Below are 10570 nucleotides of genomic sequence, written 5' to 3' on the forward strand. Positions count from 1 at the left end.
TTAGGGTCAACTCACTCCCTTCCTCAGCCTGAACCACACATGCAGGGAAGCCCTCACCACGAGGAAGAGACAGTCCCCTGTGCCCACTGTCTCAGGAGGGACTCAGGACAGTCAATTCCAGCACAGAGACCCACACAGGAGCTTTCCGACACTTTCCCTCGGATCACACTCCTCTCCTGGTGAGGCCTCATGTACGCAGCATCAGGGGGTACCTCTGCTGACCCAATGATCTCCTTCAGGTCACAGAGCAGGCCCTGGTCCATCCCCACTCAGAGCAGAGTGGCCTCCTCATCCCTGGGGCTGATCTCAGTCTCAGAAGTGGAGGCTAAGAACCTTGGTGCTCAACGTGGGATTCAGATCAGATTTGCTGCACTGTGAACATACTTGGGACTAGGACCCACACAAGTATCTGAGGATGTCTGATATGGCAGGGGGCACCATACATGGTTTTGCAAAATGCTTCATGGATCTCATGGGAAACATGGGTTGAACACCACTAAATATGGCAAACCCAGTCCACCTCCTACTTTCTTCTTTTCCAGACTTACTGACATAGAACTAATGAAATGGATATGTCTACACTTACCATGCATGATGTGACCATTTGATAGATGGATACACTGTGGAATATTTATCACAATCCAGTCATCAACACAACCATCAACTCCCAGTTTCCATGTTTTGTATGGTGACAACACTTAAGATTTAGTCTACTGGCAAATTTAAAGTATGCAGTAACACAGAAGAATTTACTACAGTTAGAATGCTGCACATAGCTCCCCAGAACTTACTCATTTTACAACTCAAAGGTTCGTACCTTAACATCTCCCTATCTTCCCCAACTCCCAGATCTAGAAAACCACCATCCTATTGGCTGTTACTGACTTTCACTCTAGTAGATTCTACATGTAAGTGAGACCATACAATAGCTGTCTTTCTCTGCCTTAGTTCACTTAGCATAATGTTCTCTACATTTATCCAGGTTATCTTAAGTGGCAAAAATCTTCATTTTTTTTATGGCTCAATAATATGTCATCTACTACTCTTTCACTGACTATTCTAAAGACTTTGACTGTGTGGATCTCAACACACTGTGGGAATTTATGAGAGATGGGAGTACCAGAACACCTTACCTGTCTCCTGAGAAACCTGTATACAGATCAAGAAGCAAAAGAACTAGAAATGGAACAACTGGCTGGTTTAAAATTAGGAAAGGAGTATGTTGTCACTCGGCTTATTTAACTTATATGCAGAGTGCATCATGAGAAATGCTGGGCTGGATGAATCAAAAGCTAGAGTCAAGACTTCTGAGAAAGATATCAACAACCTCAGATATGCAGATGATACCATCCTAATGGCAGAAAGAGAAGAGGAACTAAAGAGCCTCATGATGAGGTAAAAAGAAGAGAATGAAAAAGCTGGCTTAAAACTCAACATTCAAAAAACTAAGATCATGGCATCTAATCCCATCAATTCACGGCAAATAGATGGGTAAAAAGTGGAAACAGTGGCAGATTTTATTTTCTTAGGCTCCCAAGTCATTGTAGATGGTGACTGCAGCCTACGACAAACCTAGACAGTAGATTTTAACGCAGAGACATTACTTTGGTGACAAAGGTATGTGCAGTCAAAGCTATGGTTTTTCCAGTAGTCATGTACAGATGTGGGAATTGTACCATAAACAAGGCTGAGCACCAAAGAACTGATGCTTTTGAATTGTGCTAGAGAAGACTCTTGAAGACTCCCTTGGACTGCAAGATCAAACCAGTCAATCCTAAAGGAAATCAACCTTGAATATTCATTGTAAAGACTGATGCTGAAGCTGAAACTCCAATACTTTGGCCACCTAATGCGAAGAGCTAACTGACTGGAAAAGACCCTGATGCTAGGAAAGATTGAAGGAAAAAGGAAAGGAGACAGAGAGGATGAGATGCTTAGATAGCATCACTCAGTCAGTGGACATGAATCTAAGCAAACTCTGGGAGATAATGGAGGACAGAGGAGCCTAGCGTGCTGCAGTCCATGGGGTCCCAAAGAGTTAGACACAACTTAGCAACTGAACAACAAAAAGGAGCTTGCAGAATTTTATTTCTCCTACCAACTAGTGAATTCCAGTCCCCGGGGAATAAAAGATCAGTCTAACCACTGGATTCCTAGAGCATTATCTAGGTGATTTCTTTATAAGATATAAAGATCTAGTCATGGAGAGGAGTAATCAATTACTCACACCCTATTTGGCAAAAAAGTTCTCATGGCCTTGCCTAGTTGCATAATGGCTGTGAAATTAAGAATACACATTGCTGTGTATTTGAAGCTATCAAAGGAATGAAGAAAGTCATTACACTGTAGTGCTCTTCACTGTAAATTTATATGTGGATAGAACTGAAAATAGCAAGAAAAAACTACTTCATGTCTCTGAGACAAACTTAAGTTCAAATATTGAATTAATTATTTAAAATAAGTGCAAATTATGAACATGTAATCCCCAAACTGCATGTTGTTTGGTTCCATCATGGAAAGAAATCATCATAGATTCTTTCAACCCTAAGAGCCAAATGCTGCATTTTTAGCTTCTGTTACAAAGTACTGGCTTCCCTGGTGGCTCAAACAGTAAAGACTCCACCTGCAATGCAGGAGACCCAGGTTTGATCCCTGGGTTGGGAACATCCCCTCAAGAAATGGCAACCCACTTCAGTATTCTTCCCCGGAGAATTCCATGGACAGAGGAGCCTGGTGGGTTACAGTTCATGGGGTCGCAAAGAGTTGGACACGACTAAGCTACTAACACTTTTCACTTTCACAAAGTACTGAGGTGGGATAAAACTGTGTAGTGGGAGGAACGTAAGTCATCCAGGGCTGTGACAAAAGTGACTACATTTTATTAATCAAGACAGGAGACCCATGATACATTCTGAATAAAACAGTAGCAAATGGTAATGGCAGAAGTTAAATGTGAACTATACACATATATATACCAATAGACTTTTTTTGATTAAAAGCCACTCAGAAAACTGCTCTCTTGATGGTCAAATGGTATGGCACCCTGTCCAAAAACACACTGTGGTCTGTGTATGGAAGGGTACCCTGAATACAGTGAGCATGATAAATCATGTCATAGCTTTACAGTATTCTCTGTCCATTCCTGATGCTAATTCATACACCACTGAATTTGACAATTCTGTGTCCCCGTTATCCAAGGAAAGATTGATATAAATTAACTACACCTAATGAAGTCAACCCCTTTATCTCACTTATTGCTTTTCAGAGACCATCATGAAATACCTGTAAGAAAGGTATAAAATAAAACAAAACGCTTTTGGAACTTCTGCAGGAAAAGTCATAAATAGTAATGTCATCTTCTTAAGAAAACTCAAGTTATTAAACACTTTACACACTGAAGATAATGGGCTATTTCTACATATGTCTTAACTTTCAACATATTTAACATACATATGCTATAACTATCAATATATTTAATATAATTTTTCTACACTATGTAATATCACAGACTGAGGCCAGAGAACTAAAGATTTATTTGTTCCTAATATGAATTGTCTTATGTGTAGTCTGCTGTAAGAACTGGTCCAAAAGTTTGACAAATTCATTACACTTGAAAAGATTCTCCAAAATACGAACTTCTTGGTGAATCTTAAAAACATATGGTTTCTTTATTTTTTTTGAAGGACAAGGAAAGAGTGGCTTTATTTCTTTGCCAGGCAAAGGGGGAACACAGAGGGATAGTGCCTCAAGAATTGTGTCCCTTTCCTGGTGAATTGTTGTTTAGTCACAGATTCGTGTCTGAACCCTTTGCGACCCCATGGACTGCAGCCTGCCAGGCTTCTCTGTCCATGGGATTTCACAGGCAAGAATACTGGAGTGGTTTGCCATTTCCTTCTCCAGGAAAACATATGGTTTCTTAAAGTTGTTTTGACATTCAGTATATCTGTACAGTTTCTGACTTGCGTGAATTACTTCACTATGCACAAGGTCTGAATATTTGATGAAAAGCAATACAACATTTATTACCTGTGCAAGCCTGCTCTCCAATATAAATCCTTTCATGTTCCATAGTTTTGATCTTTGGCTAAAACTTCAGCATACACAACTTCTTTAAAAAATTAATTATTTTAATTGGAGGCTAATATTGTGGTGGCTTTTGGCATACAACAACATGAATCAGCCACAGGTATACAGGTGTCCCCCCCATCCTGAACTCCCCTCCCACATCCTGCCTCACCCCATCCCTCTGGGTTGTCGCAGAGTACCAGCTTTGAGTGCCCTGCTTCATGCATCGAACTTGCACTGGTCATCTATTTTAAATATGGTAATACACATGTTTCAGTGCTATTCTCTCATCCCACCCTCGCCTTCTCCCACATAGTCCAGAAGTCTCTTCTTTACATCTGTGTCTCTTTTGCTGTCTTGCATATAGGGGCATTGTTATTGTCTTTCTAAATTCCATATATATGTGTTAATATACCATATTAGTGTTTCCCTTTTTGACTTACTTCACTTTGTATAATAGGCTCCAGATTCATCCACCTCATTAGAACTGACTCAAATGCATTCCTTTTTATAGCTGAATAATATTCCACGGTATATATGTACCACTGTTTCCTTATCCATTTGTCTGCCGATGGATATGTAGGCTGCTTCCATGTCCTAGCTATTGTAAACAGTGCTGCAATGAACACTGGGGTACATGTGTCTCTTTCAATTCTGGTTTCCTTGGTTTGTATCCCCAGCAGTGGGATTGCTGGGTTCATATGGCAGTTCTACTCTAGTACAGCCACTATGTTCTCCACAGTAGTTTGCACTCCCACCAACAGTGTAAGAGGGTTCCCTTTTCTCCACACCCTCTCCAGCATTTATTGTTTGTAGACTTTTTAAAAATTAATTAATTTTAATTGGAGGCTAATTACTTTACAATATTGTGGTGGGTTTTGCCATACATTGACATGAATCAGACACGGGTGTACCTGTGTCCCCCATCCCGAACCCCCCTCCCACCTGTTTCTAGACTTTTTGATGCCAGCCATTCTGACCAGCATGAGATGGTACCTCATTGTGGTTTTGATTTGCATTTCTTTGATAATGAGTCATGCTGAGCATCTTTTCAAGTGTTCGTTAGCAATCCGTATGTCTTCCTTGGAGAAATGTCTCTTTAGTTCTTTGGCCCACTTATTATTGGGGCGTTTATTTTTCTGGAATTGAGCTGCATGAACTGCTTGTATATTTTGGAGATTAACTGTCAGTTGTTTCGTTTGCTATCATTTTCTCCCATTCTGAAGGCTGCCTTTTCACGTTGCTTATAGTTTCCTTCATTATGCAAAAACTTTTAAGTTCAATTCGGTCCCATCTGTTTCTGTTTTCGTTTCCATTACTCTGGGAGGTGGGTCTTGCTGTGGATTTAGGTCAAAGAGTGTTCTGCCTATGTTTCCCTCTAAGAGTTTTATAGTTTCTGGTCTTACACTTAGCTCTTTAATGCATTTTGAGTTTATTTGTGTGTATGGTTTTAGAAAGTGTTTCATTCTTTTACAGGTGGTTGACCAGTTTTCCCAGTACCACTTGTTAAAGAGATTGTCTTTTCTCCATTGTATACTCTTGCCTTCTTTGTCGAAGATAAGGTGTTCATAAATGTGTGGATTTATCTCTGGGCTTTCTATATTGTCCCAATGATCTATATTTCTGTCTTTGTGCCAGTACCATAATGTCTTGATGACTGTAGCTTTGCAGTACAGTCTGAAATCAGGAAGGTTGATCCCTCCAGTTCCATTCTTCTTTCTCAAGATTGCTTTGGCTACTCGAGGTTTTTTGTGTTTCCATACAAATCGTGAAATTATTTGTTCTAGTTTGTGAAAAATACTTGTTTTCCAAAGAAAAGCAGTCATCAAAAGACAAAAATACTTCTTTTCCAAAGAACTAAACAGACATTTCTCCAAGAAAGACATACAGATTGCTAACAAACACTTGGTAGCTTGTTCAGGATTGCACTGAATCTATAGACTGCTTTGGGTACAATTCTCATTTTCACTATATTGACTCTTCCAATCCATGAACATGGTATATTTCTCCATCTATGTGTGTCATCTTTCTTTCATTAGTGTTTTACAGTTTTCTATATATAAGTCTTTTTGTTTCTTTAGGTGAATTTATTCCTTAGTACTTTATTTTTTTCATTTCAATGGTGAATGGGATTGTTTCCATCGTTTCTGATTTTTCATTGTTAGTATATAGGAATGCAAGAGATTTCTGAGTATTAATTTTATATCCTGCAACTTTACTATATTCATTGATTAGGTCTAGTAATTTGGGGGTGCTATCTTTAGGGTTTTCTATGTAGAGGATCATGTCATCTGTAAACAGTAAAAATTTTACTTCTTTTCCAATCTGGATTCCTCTTATTTCTTTTTCTTCTCTGACTTCTGTGGCTAGGACTTCCAAAACTATGTTGAACAGTGGTGGTGAGAGTGGGCACCCTTGTCTTGTTCCTGATTTTAGAGGAAATAGCATGCACAACTTTTGTGTGGTTTCTTTGAAAGACATGTATTTTTATATCTAATACACTCTGAAGTCTTGAGAAAGCCCTTCCCGACACAGTTCCATGACTGCTCTTCAATATGGACTCGTATTGCATATACTTCAACTCAAGGTGAAACTCTTTCCACTCCAATTGCGTCTACAAGGCATTGCTCTAGTATCGTCCCCAAGCTGTGCTATTTCACAAAACTCCTTCCTACAAACATATTTGTGTGGCTTGTCTCCAGGATATATATTCTACATACCTAGAAAGTGAGTAGTAATTGTAAAAACTGCCATAGTCATTGCATTTCTAAGTATAAAGTATTTGATGAATCCTAAGTTTAAGGCAGCACCTAAAAGTCTTGCCACATTGCATACACTTGTAAGGATCTCCCTCATATGGATCATCTGATGACGGGTGAGATATGAGCCCTAAGTAAAGGTTTTACACACTCTATCACTTGTAAGCTGTTCCTTCAGAATGACTTCTTTACTGAATCTTAAATTCAGCCTGTTGTCTGAAAGCCTTGACACTCATTACATCAACATAGCTTCTAGGTATTATAGTATCAATTTTTTCATGAAGCCTAAATGGAAACACCTGACAAAAGCCTCACCACAACGATTACATTTGTAAGGTCTCTTGCATATGGATCACCTGATGTCTTTTTAGGCCTGAATGCTACCTGATGCATGTGCCCCACTCATTGCATTTGCTTTCTCTCCATTATGAATTCCCTGATGATATGACTAATGAGACTTGGATTGAAGCACTGGTCACATATATTACATTTACATCCTTTCTCTCATATACAGGTTACCTTATGGTCCCCTTAAGATTTACTGCACTCTAAATGTATGGCTTCTTCCCAGTATGATTTTCTTTCACGATCTGTAAGGTTTGAATGCCTTCTAAAACATTTGCCAGAATCACTAAAGCACTGGCCACCTGCAGGCAGGAGAGCAAGTTTGAACTGAGTCACACCACTATGCTTGTAACACACGCATACACCATTCAGAGGGCTCATCCAGAGGTCGAAACTTCCCTCCTCTCACAACTCTCCTAGACCCCCGATAGCTTCCTCTCCACTTTCCACATTTTGTCACCACTCTTCTGTGCTCTGTTAAGCAACACGGCTAAACAGCAGAGACCACTGGGCCTGGGCAACACACAGAAACACACAAGCTGCAAATGAAAGGGCACTGGGCACTCAGTATGGAAACCAAGAAACTGGCCCTCCTGGGAGAACATGCCAGGAATTGGGGATATCACAAAGTTTTAAAGGTCCTTGAGATTTGGCTCGATTGAGCTCATTGAAGAAGTCACAGAGAAAGGCCCCAATCTCACTGCCACCTGTTGTCCCCGACTGAGCTAATTGGAAGATACACCAGCCCTTTAAGGAAGGGGGGCCTCCTTCATAGACCCTTGGATTTCAAAGCTTCTGGCCACTCTAACCTGAGTAAAATCAGTATCCCCCACTCTGAGTAGATAAACCGCTGAAAGCAAAGCCTTTTGCGACTACAGCCTTCATTATGAAATCTCCCATTAACTGGATTACCAATCCTCACAGGCTTCCATTCTTATTATCTTATTATCCAATCAGCCCACATGTTGCACATCTAGACCTGAGCCTATTAATAACCCTGTCTCTACATCCCACACAGCTGTGTACAGCACTCGTGTCACTGGCTTCACAATCCTAGGACAACCTCCCTTCTCCAATTAATTTTAATTAATGAAGACAACCCACTCCTACTGAACTCTATCAAAGGTCTTTTAGCTAGAAGCATTTTCAACCAATTTTTTTATCTCTGAGAATATTCTACCACTAACATTCCCACAAATGACCAGGGCTCATTACTTGAACCTAACTGCTCCTTGTCCACCTGCCCCACATAATCATCTTAGGTTTAGTGTAGCACTGACAGTCAACCTTAATACACAAAATCTAAAACTATCTCTCAAATGTCTTCAGATTCTCTGCTCTCTTAAGATATTTTCCCACTATTATACACCACTTTCCACTGCACTTGTCAGCAATCCATAATTCAGCATTATCCACACTGGGTCTCATTGACTGGAAAACTACCAACCAAAACTCACTTCTTTAATTCAAATAAAACACTAGTATCAGGCCAAAGAGGCTTCCCACATGGCTCAGTGGTAAAGAATCCTGCTGCCAATGGAGATGCAAGGGATGGGGATTTTATCCCTGAGGCAGAAGATCCCCAGGATCAGGAAATGGCAACACACTCCATCCAGTATTCTTGCCTGGGAAATCCCATGGACAGAGGAACCTGGTGGGCTACACTCCATGGGTTCTCAAAGAGTTGGAAATGTCTGAGCATAGAGACCATTTTATATTTTTCTTTGATTCTAGAGCTCATACCAATAACCAGCATCACTGAAATTTATCTCCTAAAATGGAGAGTTTCTGTAGTCAATTTATTACCCTGGTCATATAAACCAGGAAAGGACAGTAAAACGCCTCCCTAACACTCGAGAGGAGAAGGAAATGGCAACCCACTCCAGTGTTCTTGCCTGGGAAATCCCAGGCACGGGGGAGCATGGTGGGCTGCCGTCTACGGGGTCACACAGGGTCGGACACGACTGAAGTGACTTAGCAGCAGGAGCAACACTCGAGGAAGAATTCCAGCTCCACCACCAGTTGCAAAGATGAAATTCTAAGCTAGTTCCTGAACAAGTGTTTTGCTATATTTACAAAATTATTAAGTGCCATGTCTCAATTATTATAATGACTTTCCCCCCCTATAAATTACTATATATTTCGTGCAAGATATATGTTACCTCAGGATTTTACTCTGTAAGGAAATTAGACCACGGGCCTCTCAAGGTAACAACTGAATTCACTTGGGGAGGAACAGCTGGGGGATTAGGAAGGTCCAAAGTGACCCTAGAACACAGATATGGAGTAGAGGGGATCCTATGGACGGAGCTTAAGAAGACTAAAAAGCAAAACGCAGTACCTCACTATTCCCGGGGCGACCGCACCTACCAAGTCTCGGCCTCAGGAAGTAATGTAAACTCACGTCCTTCGAGGGGAGACACCAGAGATTCCCAAGCGGTAGGTTCCAGGAGAAAGGGACAACGAGGATCGGAGGAGCCTAGGACCCCCGCCTGCGTCTGGACGTGTGGGGTCGAGCGGGGTCGAGCGGGGCCGAGCGGGGTCGAGCCGAGCGGGGCCGAGCGGGGTCGAGCCGAGCGGGGCCGAGCGGGGTCGAGCGGGGTCGAGCGGGGTCGAGCCGAGCGGGGCCGAGCGGGGCCGAGCAGGGCCGAGCCGAGGGGGCCGAGCGGGGCCGAGCCGAGCGGGGCCGAGCGGGGCCGAGCGGGGGGGCGAGCGGGGCCGAGCGGGGCCGAGCGGGGGCCGAGCGGGGCCGAGCGGGGCCGAGCGGGGCCGAGCGGGGGCCGAGCGGGGGCCGAGCGGGGCCGAGCGGGGGCCGAGCGGGGCCGAGCGGGGCCGAGCGGGGCCGAGCGGGGCCTAGCGTACACCTACCAGCCTGTTCCTCCCTTTGGTTCCAGAGATATCTTGTCAGGGTTAAGGAGTACTTGAGGGTCTCTCACGTCTTGTGTTGCACCATTGATTGCTCATTACTTAAACTAACTGTAACAGTTTTAATAAAACCTTAAAATTCTGTGGGATAATCACAACGGAAAGAAAGAGTTTGGCTTAACATTTGGAGTACTGCATGTCCGACGACAGAGGATAAGATGGTTGGATGGTATCACCAACACAATGAGTTTGAGTAAATTCTGGGAGTTGGTGATGGACAGGGAGGCCTGGCGTGCTGCAGCCCATGGGGTCACAAAGAGTCGGACATCACTGAGCGACTGAACCAAACTGTACTTGGAGTTCTGTTGATGAAGCTGAAGTGATTCAGAGCCCTGGGAACTGAAACCTGGTGTGGTGGCCAGGTTGGGGTTGATGTGGGCTGCTGCTGGGGTGGGGCTGGATGTGGGGTGCTAGCTGAACCCAGGAATATTCCTGCAATTAGAATTAATTTAAGCAGTTTAAGTAAACAAGAACTG

General features: G+C 42.5%; 1 protein-coding gene across 1 annotated transcript in view; it reads right to left on the reverse strand.

The window, feature by feature from the left end:
• The window catches only part of LOC122689309 (zinc finger protein 665-like), a 162657-nt gene that overhangs the window by 138213 nt on the left and 13874 nt on the right, over nucleotides 1-10570 (reverse strand). The gene's annotated exons all lie outside the window — the stretch shown is intronic.

The sequence above is a fragment of the Cervus elaphus genome, chromosome 4, assembly GCF_910594005.1.
Source record: "Cervus elaphus chromosome 4, mCerEla1.1, whole genome shotgun sequence".
In the NCBI taxonomy this organism is placed as follows: domain Eukaryota; kingdom Metazoa; phylum Chordata; class Mammalia; order Artiodactyla; family Cervidae; genus Cervus; species Cervus elaphus.